Raw genomic sequence first — 21,191 nt, forward strand, 5'->3', positions numbered from 1 at the left:
GCGCATTTGCGTGGGTAGTCAGTTGGGAAAACGTCTGCATTCGTAATCGCCAACTGGCGAGGACAGGCAAGTTCCACGAACTCAGCAGACAAATGTATTCTTTCCGGAGCGTGGCTAATTCCGTGAAAGACGTAGGCTGCCTGCGCCGTAGTGAATGTGACAGCAGGCAGCCGCACGCAGGGCTCAGGTGACCGGCACTACTCCCCAGCACACGTCCAGCAAGCCGCCTCTTCTGCTGAAGGCAGGCCAAGACGAGCAGAAATTGTGAGACAAGTTTTCACTTTCCGATAACTATCGTAATGAATTAAGCATGCACATTCAAATTTAGAGAAATTGAAGGAAATCCTCTATCATCATCACACACTCTCACAGATACTACGCTCCTTTGCAAATACATCGAAATTTATTGATTAGTGAGACCTGTCTTATCGCTGTATTAAGTGTGTAAAGTAAAAAGGAGAATGAAACACTAGACTAACTACAGCCTGAAGCGTTTCAACATAAACGAAAGCTGGTAGGCGTATTTCTACATCTGAAAGATGACATCTATTCAAATTTCGTGTCAGTTACACAAGACTAGGGCTATTAGCGCTATTATGAGCATACAAATCAGGCGTGCTTCAAATACACGCCTTAATGGTCATGAGCGTTTGTTACGTTTGAGATTGGACGTGATGAGTTGATCTTAGTCAAGAATACCTTTAATGCGACAAAGATGCCATTTCAGAATGAGATTTTCACTCTGCAGCGGAGTGTGCGCTGATATGAAACTTCGTGGCAGATTAATACTGTGTGCCGGACCGAGACTCAAATTCAGGACCTTTGCCTTTCGCGGGCAAGTGCTCTATTATCTGAGCTACCCAAGCACGACCCACGACCCGCCCTCACACAGTTTTAATCTACCAGGAAGTTTCATATAAGCGCACACTCCGCTGCAGAGTGAAAATCTCATTCTGGAAACATCCCCAAGGCTGTGGCTAAGCCATGTCTCCCCAATATCCTTTCTTTCAGGAGTGCTAGTTCTGCAAGGTTCGCAGGAGAGCTTCTGTAAAGTTTGGAAGGTAGGAGACGAGACACTGGCAGAAGTAAAGCTGTGAGGACGGTGCGTGAGTCGTGCTTGGGTAGCTCAGATGGTAGAGCACGTGCCCGCGAGAGGCAAAGGTCCCGAGTTGGAGTCTCGGTCTGGCACACAGTTTTAAACTACCAGGAAGTTTCAAAGACGCGATTATTAGCATCTCACTGAGTTTCAACGAGGTCGTGTAATGAAGCTACGTCAAGATGGAAGTTGCTTTTGCGATATTGCAGGAAGACTTGGTAGGAAATTAGCAACTGTACATGATTGCTAGCAGCTGTGGTCACGAGAACGTACGGTCACTAGAACACCGGACTCCAATCTGCTACATGGCACTACCGAGAGGGAAGGACCATCCTGCTCGGCGTATGGTTCTCGTGCATAGCACTGCATCTGCAGCAGCAATCGCACCACAGTGATACAAGGAACTGTTACAAATCGGTTATATCAAAGGCAGCTTTGAGCCAGACGCCCTGTAGCGTGCGTCCCACTGATCCCAAACCACCGCCATTTCCGATTTTAGTGGTGTCAAGCGAGAGCTATCGTGGAGTCCCTCAGCAAATGAAACGATCAAAAATCGTTGCTCTCCTAAAGTCAGGGAAGCCGAGTAACGAACCAAAGAGCTATCTATCACCCAGTCGCATTATTGAGCTCTGTGTATGAGTTCCTGGAAAGTCTTCTCTATAACCGCATTGCCACCAAAATTCTGGAGTCAGTTTCCGTGGAGCAAGCCGGGTTCCGCCCTGCGTGTAGCTGTACAGACCAGGTGATGTCACTAACTACATACATAGAGGCTGGGTACCAAAGGAAATTAAAAACATCAGCTGTTTTCATTGATTTGTCTGCTGCCTATGACACTGTCTGGAGACATGGCCTATTGTACAAATTCATGCGAACAATCCCTTGCTTGAGAACTACCAGACTTATAGATGCCATGCTTGCTGCCAGAACATTCCAAGTAGTAACAAGAGAACAGATAAGCGTCCAAAGAACCCTGAACAACGGTCTACCGCAGGGCTCCGTGTTGGATCCACTACTTTTCAGCTTATATATTGCCGATATGCCATCCACGTCTTCCAGGAAGTTTGGGTACGCAGACGATTGGGTCTTGGTAACACAACACAATAACTTTGAGGTCATAGAAACAACCTTGACATCTGATGTGGAGACATTAAGTACATACTTTCTTAAATGGGAGGCAAATCCTACAAAAACCGAAACTACATGTTTTCATCTTAGTAATAAATTAGTAAGCAAACAACTTGACGTTTGTCTCGAGGGAAATTGGCTCCGATCTAATGAGCATCCAAAGTACCTTGGAGTCACTTTGGGCGGAGCACTCACTTATAAACGACATGTGGAAAATACTGCAGCCAAACTAAAGACGAGGAATAATATTCCCCAGAAGCTCTGCGGCACTACTTGGGGCTCCTCGGCTGACACGCTACACACGTCGGCACTCGGACTGGTCTCTTCGGCAGCGGAGTTCTGCACTCCGGTCTGGATGAACAGTGTTCACACAAAAAAATCGACGTGCAGCTGAATAGCACGATGCAAGTTGTCAGCGGAACCATGAGATCAACCCCAACACATTGGCTGCCAATTCTAAGTCACAAACCACCTGCGAACCTAAGCGGAAGAATGCTCCGGGAATACAGGAAGATACTCGACAACGCCCAGCTCCCTATACACTGCGACATGCCTGACCTGGAAAGAAACAGACTTAGGTCTAGACATCCAACAATGATAACAGCCAAAGAATTGCAAAGTATAAACTTTGATGCAATAAGGACCTGGAGGGAACATTGGCGAGAGGTGTGCCCTGAGCATTGTCAAGCCCTCCCCTGCATCACTGAGAGACCGCCCGGATATGAACTGCCACGTAAAATATGGTCATCCCTTAACAGAATACGGACAAGTTCAGTGATTTTCTGATGGCAGCAGACGCCGGAAAAGACTTAACGTATAATCTTGATGCTTGTATTTAATTGTATTGACCATATATAATCTTGATGTCTCTATTTAATTGTATTGCCCATTATCTGTATGTTTTATTGCGTTTTTTAATGTATATCTTTGTTTAAACATTTTTAAGAAGCGTAAAATGATGTGCACTGCCATTCGCTACCTAGATAAATAAATAATCGTGGAGAACTGTTGTGGTAGTTGATTAAAGCTGGTTCTTCCTGTGTGTTAGTGATGGCCATGTGTTGGTTAGAAGGAGGCTAGTTGAGGGCCGCAACCAACCCGCCTGCGTGCTAGGCACACTGGAACTACACCTGGAATTATGGTCTGGGGTGCGATTTCGTATGACAGCAGTACTCTCGTGGTTATCCCACGCAATCTGACTGCAAATTTGTGCGTCAGTCTGGTGATTTGATCTGTTTTGCTGACATTAATGAACAGCATAGCAAGGGATGTTTTCCGAAGGCTAACGCTCGTCCACATAGCTCTGCTGTAGGCCAACATGCTTCACAGAGAGTCGAAATGTTGCCTCGGCCTGCTCAGTTACCAGATCCGCCTCCAGTCGAGCACATATGGGGCATTATCAGACGACAACACCAGCATCATCCACAACCAGCATTAACCTGAGAGGTGGCATGCCTTTAGATGCACACAGTAACTTCCCCTCACTCATGTTTACATCTTACTCTGAGTAATTCGATTTAGGGAATATGGCCGAGTATTGTCATTACAAGGCTAGTATGGAGAACTCAGAAGATATGAATATTTTTCTCTCTATTTGCATGTGGTGAAAAGTTGCTATTGCTTCACACGCGGAACAGTTGGCAATTGAGCGTTCTGCGTATAAGCGGCCAATGTTGTCCGTATTGAGCAGTTTTGGCTGAAGTTGACTGTATCGGAGTTACTGTGTAACTTCGCTTGTTGAAATCAATCACTGTACCGTCAGTGATTGTGTAGCAAGCCTTCTTCGTCTCCCTCAGAGGCGCATTTGTGTTGCTAGGAAATCTTTAGTCTGGAACAACCAGACCAGGATAGTTTGTTTCGGGCTATAATCGCGACATTATCATCACCACGACGGGACGTCGAAACAACCAGCCATCGCCTCCGGTATGCCAGATCGTGTCCTTGCAGTTAAGAAGACAGCTTGGTAATGTATGTCCACAGCACCGGCAGATTAGGGAATTTTGCTACGTGACAATCAGAGCTCAGTAAAGCGCGCCTGCTCCCGTCTTTTCTAACGTGGTTCTTTCTTGGGTGTTCATTGTCTGAGTTCTCACTACTGTAGCAGCAATTAATGTTGGCTTGGCTGGGTGTTTCTCTTAAGATTTGCATTGCAAGGAATTGGCTCCACATACCACTTGGTCATAAATGTCACAATCTAGTTTATGGACACCTTCACCTTCACAGCATTTATTTGGGTATCCAATTTGACGTATTGTAAATGTTTCATGTGTTTTGTTTATTATTTTGAGTTTAGTCATAATAAATCAAATTGTTATTTTGGACAGAACTATCATTCTGTTGATCGGTAGAGCAACCCTCTCATTTCTCACTATGTTAATGAAAACTTCCTTTATCAAATTAATTTCTATCAAATTAAATTATTGCAGGTGCCAAACTCTTTTCTACTCCACTTGCAGGGTCGATTACAGTCAGTTCGCGTTTCTTCTTAATCCATGTGCAACAGCAAAAGTCGGAGTTAGAAAGGGGGAGGGGGCTTAGCGCATCATTTCCATATGAAGATTCTAGAAGAATTTTAAATACACTGCTAGTTCCGACACCTCGCAAACCGTCCCTATATTGACTGACGAAGTGTTACAGACATGGGGCTGCACCCCACAAATCGACATCTGGCACCTGTGCAACACAATGCATTCTCGTTTGCATGCTTGCATTCAACATTCTGGCCGTTACAACGATTATTAGTCCACCAGCATTTCACATTTGTAATGCCTTGTTTTGTACTTACATTCGAGCACTCGGATGCTCCAGACCCCCATGCAGTAAGTATTTTAACGTTTATATTTTTGAACATACTTTAATAGTTTAACATTTATGAAATACTTTATATGAATGACTCTTAAAAACAGAATCTCTAAGGGACATCTAAGCAAAAAAAGGCACAAAAAATTTCTACTCTGGTATACTCCCTTGAGAGCAACATGTTGAACTCTATACGCACGGAAGTTCTGTATCCAAACACAATTCTGACGTGATACTCAGCTAGCTCATATTTTTTACGTTCCTTTCTAATTTCGACAAATAACGCTAAGTATTTTGTAACTCAGGAACCATGAAAAATTCAGTAACATTGCCTGTTGATTAAAAGATTCGGAGAAAATTACTATTCTGGTTGATACTATACTATATAGTTGTCTCAGTTCATACATTTTTTGTAGAGAGCATCCAGATTTTATTGTCAGATTTTTCGATGGTGCTACGTAAATAGTAAATATTTAAGAATCAATCGACTGTAGATTTTATTATCAATGGTTTTTAAAGGTTTCCAACATCAACGAACGCACAAGCCGTGTCACTGACAATAACTCATAATAGCCGCCAAAGGCTCAGTCGATTTACTCGTTGTTACGGATCATCGTATCGCTTGTGGTTACCTTAATCAGTTCCTTTAGAGTTTACATCATTCTCTGATCTCGGGTAACGAGGTGGCGAAACCCTAACAGTTTCAACAAACGCGGAGGAGGAACTTTCTCAATGATAAGGTTGCGGTAGAGCCACAGGTGTGCCCCAGCACCGTACTCACTTCTCAGCCAAACTTGTCTCGCGACGGCGCTGCACACAAGTTGTGTAGGAAGCAAATCTTGCGACCTTACGAATGAATCAGTGAACCGATGACGCATAAAATTAATACTGATTTTAAATACACTAACTCGGTATTGTTTAATACAGCTTTCTACGTTGTTTTTATATTTTTCCATTGTTTTTTGCAAGTCGTACAAAAATGTAGAATAAAGAACGCCATTCTTCTGAAATTGTCTCTCCGTTTGTTGCTATACTTGTGATTGTTGTCCTAATTCGAACAGCCTTCTTAAAATCCTCTTCTCGTAATCTGCGTTCATTTCCAGGTGTTATTATCCCTTCGTGCTCCCGTATTGCGTGAGTGGTATTGCTGCTGCTTAATGGAATTTTATTAGGATTTCCTTTTATTCCGCGGTCTTTAACCTGATTCCACAGATATAATAGGATATTTCTGTTTTCCTCAGTATGTCTTTTCCGCTGTCTAGGAGACAGGGTTCTTCACAAACTCATTTACCCCGTTTCCTGTTCGTTTATTACAATTCTGCTTGGGACCGTGTGTTGACCCAGGATTAAGATAGGCAGAGTTCATCTCCGATACCTCTTAATGTCTGTGTTCATGTTATGCTGAGGTAACAACTAAAGGAAACAGCTCCACACCCACAACCTTAAGCAACGAAGTTATTTAATGCCAAAATTCTTTGGTGTCGATCAACTTCTTACTGCTAATAAAGAGGAAAAAACCTGAAATCTTATTTATAATTTAAATATAACTACGAAGAACTATAACTTTTTTGAACACTGATTTTTTTAAAAAGAATTTGAATGAGGAGCCAAACTCGTCAGTCAGCTTTGGTTTATCGTAAGAATATTATTGATATGCTATTTTTATGAATTTAATAGGATTTTCTTCACTACTCAGTCATACGGAATGTTTTATCGACTTTGTGAGGAATGTCCAATGTACTTTACAAATGAGAACAATTTTTTTTACATTCATTTGCAGTTAATAATGTTCTCCAAAATTCTTGCCTCTTTTTGTTTGGAAATCCCCTCTTCATATTTGAAGTCATCATCGCCTCTTTTATCCTCAGAGATTACAAAGTCAGTCACAGATTTCTTAACCATAGGGTTGTTGTCCACAATTTTTGTTCAGTTGTTGTTCATTCTCACATCTCAATGGTTCAAAAAAAAATGGTTCAAATGGCTCTGAGCACTATGGGACTCAACTGCTGTGGTCATCAGTCCCCTAGAACTTAGAGCTAATTAAACCTAACTAACCTAAGGACATCACACACATCCATGCCCGAGGCAGGATTCGAACCTGCGACCGTAGCAGCAGCGCGGCTCTGGACTGGAGCACCTAGAACCGCACGACCACCGCGGCCGGCATCTCAATGGTGTTTTCGACACTAATTGTTCTGAAAAATTTCTACACGAAAACTGCAACTACTTTCTTTGATAACAATGAGAGATAGAATTTTAAGCTGTTAAAGAGAAAAATAATAAATCTAATCCATTTTCATGTGGACTTCCACTGTTGATAAAGGTATGGAGAGCGTTTGAAGTTAGGAGTCTCCAGAGGATTCATTTTAATCTACTTTACGTATTACGAAGAAATTAAAGCTTTACTTGCAGCGTTTCATCCTTCGACCATGTTGTTATCAGTTCTTATTGTCATAGCAGAAAGCAGAACCGTGCAAGATGGTGTAGTGTGAAGACATTGGATTCTTATTCGGAAAAGGCGGAGTCAAATGCTAGTACAACCATTCATATGTGTGTTTTTTGAGCTTTCTCTTTTGCTGTGTTTGTGGTAAGTCTCTATGGCTGCTATGTCATCGGAACATTAAACTTATCCTATCTTCTTATAATTTTAGGATCGTTGTTTCAACGAGAGCACGGTCGATTCCCTTCCTCGTCCTTCAGTAATTCAACTAGAACTCCGTCTCTAATAATTTCTGAGCCAGTGAAGTGGACGAATGTGACTCATATCTCCTAGCGGCCATCCTCGTTTAGGTTTTCGCTGTCTTTCCCAAATACGTCGAAGCTAATGCCAAAATTGTTCCTTAAACATGTTCAAGGCAGTTACCTTTATCATTCATTTCACAGCAGAGCTCTTCTATTGCCTTAATGACTCTCACGTCTGCGATATGTTGAATGTAGGTTTTCTTCTAACGCCGTCCAGGTACGGTACGCGAAATACACTGACAGAAAAAGGATCGCAACACCAAGAAGGAGTTGTGCGACATAAACGAAAGTTGGTAAGGATGTTACTAAAGCTGAAAAATGATGTCTATTCAAATTTCGCAAATGTCGGGTAAGAATGGCGCCAGTAAGCGCCACTATGAGTATATGAATCAGGTTTGTTTTAAGCATACGCTGTAATGTGGTGAGCGTTAGTTACCTTTGACACTGGACGTGATGAGTCGATATTAGTCAAGAATGCTTTTAACATCTACATCTACATTTATACTCCGCAAGCCACCCAACGGTGTGTGGCGGAGGGCACTTCACGTGCCACTGTCATTACCTCACTTTCCTGTTCCAGTCGCGTATGGTTCGCGGTAAGAACGACTGCTGGAAAGCCTCCGTGCGCGCTCGAATCTCTCTAACTTTACATTCGTGATGTCCTCGGGAGGTATAAGTAGGGGGAAGCAATATTTTCGATACCTCATCCAGAAACGCACTCTCTCGAAACATGAACAGCAAGCTACACCGCGATGCAGAGCGCCTCTCTTGCAGAGTCTGCCACTTGACTTTGCTAAACGTCTCCGTAACGCTATCACGGTTACCAAATAACCCTGTGACGAAACGTGCCGCTCTTCTTTGGATCTTTTCTATCTCCTCTGTCAACCCGACCTCGTACGGATCCCACACTAATGAGCAATACTCAATTATAGGTCGAACGAGAGTTTTGTAAGCCACCTCCTTTGTTGATGGACTACATTTTCTAAGGACTCTCCCAATGAATCTCAATCACTCTCCCAATGAACAACAAAGACGCCATTATCAATACCTCATTGAGTTTCAACGAGTCACGTAATAGGGTTGTACTTTCCTTCTCCGATACTTGGCAGGAACATAACCACTGTACATCATTGCTGGCAGCGGTGGTCACCAAAATGTACAGTCCCAAGAAGATCGGGCTCCGGACGGCCACGTGGGGCAACTGGGAAGGAAGACCATCGTGTTCTTCATATGGCTCTGGTGCATGGAACTGCATCTGCAGCAACAATTTGAGCAGCATATGGCACCACAGTGACGCAACGAACTGTTAAAAATCGGTTAAGCCAGACGCCCTGTAGTAGGTGTTCCACTGACCCCAAACCACTGCCTTGTGCGATGTCAGAAGTGTCAAGCGGGAGCTCTTTGGATGGCAGGGTGGAGACCTGTTGTCCTTTCTGATGAAAACTGGTTCTGCCACGATACCACTGATGGTCGTGTGTTGCTTAGAAGGAGGCTTGCGACCAACCTGGCTACTTGATAGACATACTAGACCTACACCTGATCTGCAGATCTGTACGTCAATGTGGTTATTCGACCTGTTGTGCTGACATTCATGAACAGCATTCCACGGGGTGTTTTCCAACAGGATAATGCTCGACCACATATCGCTGTTGCAGCCCAACATGCACTGCTAGTGTCGACATGTTGCTCTGGCCTGCTCAATTACGAGATCTGTCTCCTATCCAGCACAATGGGACATCGTCGGACGACAACTCCAGTGTCATTCACAAACAGCATTAACTGTCCCTGTACTGACCGACCAGTACAGTAGGGATGGAGCTCCATCCCACCAACTGACATCCGGCACCTGTACAACACAATACATGCTCGTCTGCATACTTGCATTCAGCATTCTGACGGTTACGCCGATTATTAATGCATCAGCATTTAATATTTGCAATATCTCGCACCAATATTAACCTGTGATCTTGCAATGTTAATCACTTAAATATCTTACCTAGATAAATGTAACGCCGAAATTTGATTACTCTACGTTAATTATTTTTGGTGTTGCGAATTTTTCCGTAATTGTATTACAATCTTACCTTCCTTCATTTGTATCCATAAATAGTAATGCCAACCGCAAATCCTGTATGAAGCTTAAGTCGGGGTCTGGAGGAAATACAGTAGGCATTGACTTTAGTGCACACGATGAATAAGAACGGTATCGAATGCTAGTGTAAAATTTTAGTCTCAAGTGCGTCGTCTGAGATGCCACCAGTATGTTAAGGATTAGGTTCATCTAATGATGTGCTACTGACTGTGGCGTAAAATGCTGTACCTCTTCGTGTTCGTGGAACGAAAATGAAGAAACTTTATAAAGTAGAGAATTGAGAACGTTGCAATAATGGTCCTTTTTGGAAAGTGAGATGTGCGCCAGGAATAGAGTATTCATGCGCCTTTGCACACGAGCGAGAGTGGAGAGAGGGGGATAATTAGCAGTGTTAGTCACGGGAGGGTTCCACGGAATTCTCCAGTCACCGCGGGGACGCCAGAAATCAATACGGCAGGCGGTGCTTGCTGCGCTCAGCTCTGCGCGGCCACACCACCTTCAGCGATGCCACCGCTCGCGCGCAATTCTCTCCAGCGCCAAACTTTCACTATGCGCTTACCTTCTTCGTCACTTAGTGTCGGTCGCGTAACGCAGTGAGCCAATGAACACACTGGGACTGAAACACTGGCTGTCCAGTAGGGCTCCAGAGCAATAAGTTGGATTCTCCAGTGCCGCTAATAGAAACCGAAGAAATGCACGTATCAGCGATGAATAAAAAAATAATAGTTCTCAAAGTTTAAACTGTTTTGTCTGTGTGCATGGGAACATAACTGATGAATTCTAGATATTTTTCTCCAGAAATTATCGTCTGCTACTTTTAACCTAGAAGATGGCCTTTTCAGGTAATGATAAAGGCAAACCATGTGATATATACGTCGTCAATGGAGCTCAGCAAAGACGTCTGCTTCAGTGACATAATAAATGCCTCAGCAGTCGAAGAAGCTAAGGCACGCTAGTGGTGCGGCGCTCTACTTGGACACAGCCCGGTTGAATCCTAGTGGAGGCATAAATTCTCAAGACCAGTCTTTGTTTGGTAGGGGGGGGGGGGGGGGTGGCACCGTTTCCAAACACGAGACTATTCCACCACCAAATTGGGTTACGTGTCAAGCCTCTCTGCAGTGTGAATATTGAATATGTGACATCGCTGCTGGTGATCTATCCGTCGGACGTGGACGATAGTCACGCCAGTCAGAGATTTTCGATATATATAGGCTGTTTACTGGTACTGAGTTCCACTTTCTCGTTCCTCTGCCATAATCGTCAAAAACACAAAGACGACCCTAAGCTGTTTACACATTGATCACAGTAACGTACTCTGAACAGTTAACTCTAAGGCAACAAACATACAGCTTGTACGGAGTCGCAAGCCACAAAACATTCTTTTTATACGGGGTATATCAGAAACATCTGAAAACATCTGAAAGTATTTGTATGGAGTGTGGCCATGTATGGGAGTGAAACATGGACGATAAATAGTTTAGACAAGATGAGAATAGAAGCTTTCGAAATGTGGTGCTACAGAGGAATGCTGAAGATTAGATGGGTAGATCACATAACTAATGAGGAGGTATTGAATAGAATTGGGGAGAAGAGGATTTTGTGGCACAACTTGACTAGAGGAAGGAATCGGTTGGTAGGACATGTTCTGAGGCATGAAGGGAGGCATGGAGGGCAGCGTGGAGGGTAAAAATCATAGAGGGAGACCAAGAGTTGAATACACTAAGCAGATTCAGAAGGATGTCGGCTGCAGTAGGTACTGGGAGAAGAAGAAGCTTGCACAGGATAGAATAGCAGGGAGAGCTGCATCAGGACTGAAGACCACAACAACAACAATCAGAAACATTTTTAGAAACGTTAGGGGCGGATTGTTAACTCCAAACCAGCAAAAACTCTGTACAAACAAATGTGTAGAAATCCTTCAGTTTTTAATCATTAATGAATGTCTGTTTTACAAAGTTTTCCGTTCAGAATCTCGTTAAGAATATTCAAAACGAAATCTGTTTGTTTATCCACTTCTATAAACGCGTATTTACTCATCAGATGCCGGCCGCGATGGTCTAGCGGTTCTAGGCGCTCTGTCCGGCACCGCGCGACTGCTACGGTCGCAGGTTCGAATCCTGCCTCGGGCATGGATGTGTGTGATGTCCTTAGGTTAGTTAGGTTTAAGTAGTTCTAAGTTCTAGGGGACTGATGACCATAGATGTTAAGCCCCATAGTGCTCAGAGCCATTTGAACCATTTGAACTCAGCAGATAATGGACTGTCGTATCCTTTCAGACAACCTTGGACAGTGCCGAATGGTTTCCAGACTTTCAGTAGACGTAGATGATGTGTCTCTGCATTAGGAATGTCTGCCAACTAACCCAACTGGTTCAGGTGATACCGTGACTGAGAACGGCGGATCGTGCAGGCCACGAAACTGGTCCTTCCCTGCCTGTCCAGCTGCCATTGTAGATTCCATCCAGTTCATCGCAGTGTCACTTAAATGTGCTAGAGAGAGCGTTCTAAATGAAGTCCCTGTAGACAGAATCTATACGACGCACTAACGGGACATATAAAACTCCTGGAAGGCGATCTACAATTTCAGCCCACACATGAATCTTAAATTGCGCCAGATGTCTAGGCAGAGTGGCACAATGACGATCTTCACCGACAACTGTCGGTTGTGAAAATTTACTATTCCATCTCTTCCAAATAGTGCCTCATCTGAAGATACGAACAATGAACTGATAGTACATACGACAAACAATCAGCCGAAGTTGAATACGATGATAATAATTTCGTGCGGCTCAAAGGCTTGGTGCAAGTCGTTCAGTTGGACACCATTTCATCATCTTTTGTATCTCTGACCGACTCCAGTCATCATTCTGCGAAAATAGTACTTTCAGTTTAGCGTGGATTCCGAAGCACGACTGGTTCCTGGAGAATCATCGGATCATTGTCGGAATTCTTTTCCGCTACCTTTCGGTTTCCAGGCACGCGTGTTACTACTAGACCAGGAGGCTCGACAATATGATGAAGGCTACGATGTAAGTTTTAGGGCTCTGATTTGCACGTTAACTTATCAAGGAGGTCTCTGATAGAAAAATGTTACTGGGATGTTGTAAAATGAAAATAAATTAACTGCCTTTTTGAGAATGGGAGAAGACGCGTAAGCCTTCCTTTCGTGGCACATTTACGTGAGAATACAATAATTGCCTTCTTGCCCCCCTTCCCGCCCTGAGCCTAACGTTTGAGGGTTAATTTTTTTCAGAATAAAATTCAGTCACCAGTTGCAAATATATTTTCATTATGTCTTACCGGTTTCAACAAATTAATTTGTCATCTCCAGAAGCTTAGTATTAGTTTAGCAGATCTTTTTTATAGAAGCATAATGCCACGGTACGTCCAGAAATGTACATATTACTTGCGATTATTGTAAACACAGATTGACAATTCACACTAACTGAATCACATATATGTATCTGTTGTGCTAACAATTGACCACTGAATTTTATTCTGAAAAATATATATTACAGTTGCTGAAAACTACAGCCATGAATAAAATAGTTAACTTTTTTGCAATGAAAATAATAATTTACAATAATAAGTATACTACTGGCTAACAAAATTGTAGCACCATTTATGCGGCATGCAACAAACATCAGATTGGTATGATGCGTTATCTGGTTGGGCCGAAACGGCGTTTAATCGTTGCGCGATATTGCTACTTTCGTTGATCTGGATCCCATGACTGGCACGCCAATATGGAATCGATGGGATCAGGAGGGTCACATCATGCAAGATCACCACGGCCCCACGCGACTAGCTCCCGGGAAGAGCCATATTCTTCCCTCGTCCTTGAGTCATGAAATGGACTCGTCTGCAGCAAGACAAGTATCCACTCAGACAGTGCGACAACGTCTGGAGCGTTACAGACTGTCAGCACAGCGACCATTATTGCGGCTCCCCTTGACGCGGCAGCAGAGGCAACCCGTCGGTGGTTTCTGTATACAACCTCAGAATGGCCGTATCCATGTGTGGAGAGGCTGAAGAGAACGAGCGTGGCAGACTGGATTCGTAATCGTTATATGGTAGCAGCACTTGGTATGACGGTATGGGATGCCAGTAGCTAAACAACGTTATTATCTAAAGTTGGCATAGCCGTTACGTTTCTGTCGTGCTGAACTCCGTGGTTGCGCCCCATCTCCAAGAGATCCCTGACGTTACCTTTCAACAAGGAAACGCAAGATCGCATGTTTTCAGTGCTGTCCTGACCTACTACGATACAAAGAGCGTTCGACTGCTATTGCGGCCAGTAGGTTCTTCAGATCTCTCACCTACTGAAAACATCTGGTCATGGGTGCCGAGAGACTGGAAGCAGCATGGAAAGACGTGTCTGTATCTATCATCCACGTTCAGCCCGACTCGATGACAAGACGGGGTAGGGTCGTGGTTGTTGCCAGATTTGGCAGCTCAAAGTATAAGGGGCGATCAAAAAGTTTCCGTTCGAAGCCCATACAGTCCAGAATCTGTATGCGAATCAGGCAAAATCGGCGTTGAGGCAATCGTCCCACCGACGCACCTGGTTGAAGATACCCGTTTGGGAAACACTACGTTCTGCTACATGAAGAAGTCCATAAGTGCCCGCTGCACTTCCTCGTCCGACAGGACTCTTCGACACTTCAAGGCACTTTTTTTAAGCGATCGAAGGAATCTAACTCTACATTATACTCCGCAAGCCACCTGACGGTGTGTGGCGGAGGGTACCTTGAGTACCGCTATCGGTTCTCCCTTCTACTCCAGTCTCGTATTGTTCGTGGAAAGAAAGATTGTCGGTGTGCCTCTGTGTGGGCTCTAATCTCTCTGATTTTATCCTCATGGTCTCTTCGCGAGATATACGTAGGAGGGAGCAATATAATGCTTGACTCCTCGGTGAAGGTATGTTCTCGAATGTTCAACAAAAGTCCGTATCGAACTACTGAGCGTCTCTCTTGCAGAGTCTTCCACTAGAGTCTATCTATCATCTCCGTTACGCTTTCGCGATTACTAAGCTCTCCATTGGATCTTTTCTATCTCTTCCATCAACCCTATCTGGTACGGATCCCATACCGGTGAGCAGTATTCAAGCAGTGGCAGAACAAGTGTACTGTAACCTACTTCCTTTGTTTTCGGACTGCATTTCCTTAGGATTCTTCCAATGAATCTCAGTCTGGCATCTGCTTAACCGACGATCAATTTTATATGGTCATTCCATTTTAGACAATTCCGAATGCCTATTCCCAGATAAATTATGGAATTAACTGCTTCCAGTTCCTGACCTGCTATATTGTAGCTGAGTGATAAGGGATCTTTCTTTCTATGTATTCGCAGCACATTACACTTGTCTACATTGTGATTCAATTGCCATTCCCTGCACCATGCGTCAATTCGTTGCAGATCCTGCTGCATTTCAGTACAATTTTCCATTGTTACAACCTCTCGATATACTATAGCATCATCCGAAAAAAGCCTCAGTAAACTTCTGATGTTATCCACAAAGTCATTTATATATATTGTGAATAGCAACAGTCCTACGACACTCCCCTGCTGCACACCTGAAATCACTTCGGAAGAGTTCTCTCCATTGAGAATGACATGCTGCGTTCTGTTATCTAGGAACTCTTCAATCCAATCACACTATTGGGCTGACAGACCATATGCTCTTACTTTGTTCATTAAACGACTATGGGGAACTGTATCGAACGCCTTGCGGAAGTCAAGAAACACGGCATCTACCCGGGAACCCGTGTCTATGGCCCTCTGAGCCTCGTGGACGAATAGCGCAAGCAGGGTTTCACACGATCGTCTGTTTCGAAACCCATGCTGATTCCTACAGAGTAGATTTCTAGTCTCCAGAAAAGTCATTATACTCGAACATAATACGTGTTCCAAAATTCTACAACTGATCGACGTTAGAGATGTACGTCTATATTCTGCACATCTGTTCGACGTCCCTTCTTGAAAACGGGGATGACCTGTGCCCTTTTCCAATCTTTTGGAACGCTACGCTCTTCTAGAGACCTACGGTACACCCCTGCAAGGAGGGGGGCAAGTTCCTCCGCGCACTCTGTTTAAAATCGAACTCGTATCCCATCAGGTCCAGCGGCCTTTCCTCTTTTGAACGATTTTAATTGTTTTTCTATCCCTCTGTCATCTATTTCGATTTCTACCATTTTGTCATCTGTGCGACAATCTAGAGAAGGAACTACGGTCTTCCTATGTGAAACAGCTTTGGATAAAGACATTTAGTATTTCGGCCTTTAGTCTGTCATCCCCTGTTTCAGTACCATTTTGGTCACAGAGTGTCTGGACATGATAAGCTCATGGGGAGAGATCAGGACAATAGGGCGGGTATCCGAGTGTCTCCCATTTGAGTTGGCGTAGCTTTTGTGTTACGACACTTGTGATATGAGAGAGTGCGTTATTACAAAGTAGCAGCATCTCTTGTCGCAGTTTTCCCGGATGCAGTATTCCACAGACATGCTGCCCCATATGCATTCTTCATTCTCCGTTGGATGTCTACCGGTGTTTGTCTTTCGGCTATCAAGAAAAGAATAACAGCACGTTTGTCCTGCTTGGGTGCATTTTGTAATAACGTCCCAACAGCTCGTGTCTCGACATTTACCGCATGCATGTCGGAAAGACACGAATGTCACACTAATGCCTTGCCTACATTTCGGGCTCATACACCAGCATCGGAGTCGCGCTACGTTGCATATACGATGCAGTAACGCCCTCAAATGAGAACTTTTTTTTATCATCTCTTGTATTTAATTTCTCATCCTTTACAGCCTCAAATCACCTATATATTTTATCGTGTAGGTTTAATACTAAGCGTATATTCACAATAAGTAAAATTTTGTGATTTGCTATCCTTCTGTAGTGGTCAACGCTATCTACAAATTAAGATTATTTAGACAAAAGGACCTAAAACTTTTCTCAGGTACTTTTGGTTGGCTGACCACCACTACAGAAAGCGAGAAGGAGCCAGTCACCACTCAAACGTTAAAATGTGCTCCCTGACAACTTAGGAAGGAATTGCGAACCATCAAATTAAAAATCCTGGCTTCATTATCATAATCCTCGTTTAAAACACAGAACATATCTGCGGCCCAGTTAAATGATGTCTATCATAAATGCAAATGTCGTGTGACTAGGGCTTCCCGTCGGATAGACCGTTTGCCCGGTGCAAGTCTTTCGATTTGACGCAACTTCGGCGATTTGCGCATCGATGGGGATGAAATAATGATGATTAGGACAACACAACACCCACTCCCTGAGCGAAGAAAATCTCCGACCCAGCCGGGAATGGAACCAGGGCCCTTAGGATTGACATTCTGTCACGCTAACCACTTTTGTTATCTCATTTCGTTCGTTTTCGTTCGTTGTATCTACTCGGGGCGGACGTCGTAAGACATCCATTTAAGTTCGTCGTTGATCCATTACCTCAGTTTTTTTTTTTTTTTTATTACAGAGGGCCGCTAACCTTCTGACTGAACACGCTGAGCTACCGTGCCGGTATCACTCAGCTACCGGGGGCGGACATGTCTATCATCATAAAAAAGGGTATATATCCTTGTAGGATGAGCTAAGTAAAAGATGTCTATGCTGACAAAAAGATACACATTCTGACAGGATTTGCAGTATAAAACACGTCTAGGTAACAGAAAAACATAATTTTGAATGGGGAGGCGAAAGCAAAAGCCAAATTCTGGCTCCGTGAGCTATATAAAATTTTCCTGTGTTATATGTACATGTGGGAGGCGATGTAAAAGCTATCATAATATGACCCTGACGAATTTCTCATAACGCGCAGCGGAAAATTTGATCTTACTCGAACGAAATAGAAATAGATTACGACATTAACTTTTATCCAGAAAATCTGTCTTATTATTTTATTAATGCATAAGGACTGGACAGGATCATAACACACAATACCTTGTTCTCTCTTAAATATTCCATCCAGATGTTTTATTGCCAAAGTATGGTAGATCTCACTGAACCATGTACAAAGAAATTACCCCCTGGAACACAATGTAAATGCGTGGTCCCTACTCTCAACACAAAATAATGAATATACCAATGTATCACACAGAGTAGTTAACCATGTATGGGCAATACATGCTATTGCACAGTGCCACGTGGGTGGAGAAGGTATCGATATACACGTAAGAAACATGAGGTTTAGGATAGAAAATTACACAATGATACGTCTGCTCATTCGTCAAAGAAATATGAATGAAAGTAATTCTACATTACTAACAACCATTACCAAGCCTCCTGCACCCTCCGTAGCGAAGCCTTGGCTTAGCCCTGAGGGCGTATAGACCAGCGATAATCACGTTAAACTTTACATTACAAACATCAGGCAAAATAATCCACACGTGAAGGCAGTCCTTCTGTTCTACAACATCAGATTACTCAGTGGTTAACAAGGACTAAATTTCTACGGACTCTGAGTAACAGATGACTGGAAGTACCATTTCTACACACAAAGAAAGAACTCACTTGTTCTACGAAATATCAACCTATGTTTGGAAAACACTGTGCATGATACACAGGCGCTGAAGACGCACGTGTTTATTGAATATTAGTGACACAATAGAGTTGATTCCCATCACCTGTGATGTGGAGCAGTGACTGAACATAGCTGTCAATCTTCAGCTTCACATAAATAATAATTTTAAAAAAATCAACCCAACATTTTCCACAATTGTATTTACACAGCGAAATCGATTCCATTTTAGTAGTCGTATATGAGAACAAAGTTCCTTTGTACTATACTTCACGTGGTTTCAAATCAACTCATACACTAATTACTTCATGACAAAAACATACTAACAGTCAGTACGATCACGGAATTATCCATTCCGTAACAAACATGAGCCTCTGTCATGGACGTGTGTGACGTCCTTAGGTTAGTTAGGTTTAATTAGTTCTAAGTTCTAGGCGACTGATGACCTCAGAAGTTAAGCCGCATAGTGCTCAGAGCCATTTGAACAAACATGATTTCCTTCAATACCCAAAATATCGAAATATAGATTACTTAAAAGAAATATCACAATAAGTACATTCAAATATCTCAGGTCACAGAGTGTCCGAAGGGCACACCTGTTCTCACATAATCTCGCTCGCAGTGTGTCCCAGACCGGACATACCACAACAGCTCTTGCTTTTAAGCTGTGGAGGGGGTAGGGACCAGAGAGAACCAGGGTACCTCTGACTACTTAACTGGATTCATCTGACCAAAACACCTGTCCTAACAATAATCATGCTTTTCTTCCTACGTTACTACTGGCTGGCAAAACTGCAGTAGCAGACTGCAGCAACCGGCTACTCTTATCAAACCCGCATCCGCTTATCTTAATTACACATACCGGATTCAGTTATAGAGAAAGGATATAGGTAACGCACAGGCTTACAAATATTAACTTAAAAACAAAGAATTAAACGACTCATTTCCTTAAGAAAGGTTCACTGTCTTTGGATACACTTACCGTGTGGCCACACAACACAGAAATCGAAATATACAAGTAACACATAGCATGTGGTCAGAAGCCGGCCGGAGTGGCCGTGCGGTGTTAGGCGCTACAGTCTGGAACCGAGCGACCGCTACGGTCGCAGGTTCGAATCCTGTCTCGGGCATGGATGCGTGTGATGTCCTTAGGTTAGTTAGGTTTAATTAGTTCTAAGTTCTATGCGACTGATGACCTCAGAAGTTAAGTCGCGTAGTGCTCAGAGCCATTTGAACCATGTGGTCAGAGGAATTGCCATTCGTCGGCGCCATCTACAGCGATGCATTTCTGGACACAGGATCATAGGACCCTCTTTCCTGCATGTCCAGTCAAAACTCCGTCCTTGCAGTTTTTTTTAGTAATGTTCACCCTATACCCAGAGTTTACAAAGTCCAGACTCACTAAAAAGGAAGAGTGCAGGTGATGATGCAGAAACTGGTGATCAGGAAAGCAATATTGAAAAGAAAAAAACTTAAAGTGGAAACGTCAGAACAGTGATTTTTTTATTGGTGACCAGTGCAGAGGAATTCACAGACACTCCAAGTTAAGTTAGTTTTTCTTTGTTCTTGTGTGTTCGGGAAGAGTTAATTTATTTATGTATAGCATTTGTTTATGTGTCTGATGACAAATGTTAATACATTTTGGTGCTATTTTGCACGCACATTACTGCACGATCATAGGATTTTTTGCTGCGGTGTATGTTAATGGTATTTAAAGGACTCTGGAATTCTTTCCTTCTGTTTGGAGAATTGGAAAGGGTTAGCATGGGATGGGAAAGTGGATGATGTCAAATACAGGTGCTGTGGTATTTACAGGTTTTGTATGAAAGTATATATATTATATAAACTACTGAAATTACATATATAATCCATCAGTATTTACATCCCAAGTGACGATGTGACTGAACTAGAAGTGTTTTGTAAAATTGCAGTAATGATCAGTTCAGCTCTCCCTGCAACAGTTTTGCTATTACAGAAATATGGGTTTTGCTCCCACATCTAGTTTTATGCAGCACCCAAGTAAAATGGGTCTAACGTTTTGTAGCAGTCAGTTTTCACAACGATTCTGTATTACAGGTTTCAGGCATGTTGCATTTGGACTCTGTGATTTAATTTAGTCTTCCAAAAGCAGAGTTTTTAATTATTTTTTGTATCTTAATGCAGGTTCCTACGGTTCCTATCTCTTTAGTTTTGTATTTGAAATAATATCAGCAGTATCGCTTTTCTCACTAGTCAGTCTTCCATTTTGAAGCAACTTGTATTTCTGTCACTCTCTTCATTAAACCTTTTCTTGACACATGTTTATATACAAACCTTTGCATTTATGTCGCAAACGAAAGAACTACCATTTGCAATTACTTATATTTCCTTTATTTTCTTAATATATTTTGTTCTTTATTTGCTATGTACTGTTTGTTTGTAATGACTTTGTTTCTTAGTGGAAAGTTTATATGTAGTACAATAATGCATTCTGCGTAATGTGACGGACGTTGTACTGAGACATAAATGTCAAGGAAAAAAATCGATGCGTTGGGCCATTTCCGAGTTATTTAACATTAAAGTTAGCCAATCAGGTCTACAAGTTTCAACCGGCCAAACAAAGCTCTTGTTGGGCAACATGGCTCCTAGCACGCATTTTGAATGTGAGCTCGCGACACCCCGACTGGCTAATTTCCGTGCTAAACAATTCGGAAATCGAGCAACGTATCGACTTTTGTTTCGTAGCATTAATGTCTCAGTACAGCCTGCCCTGCAACATCTCTACAAGCGTTTCAGACATTTTCTTACTACCATAAATATATT

This window comes from Schistocerca americana, chromosome X (assembly GCF_021461395.2).
Source record: "Schistocerca americana isolate TAMUIC-IGC-003095 chromosome X, iqSchAmer2.1, whole genome shotgun sequence".
Lineage (NCBI taxonomy): Eukaryota > Metazoa > Arthropoda > Insecta > Orthoptera > Acrididae > Schistocerca > Schistocerca americana.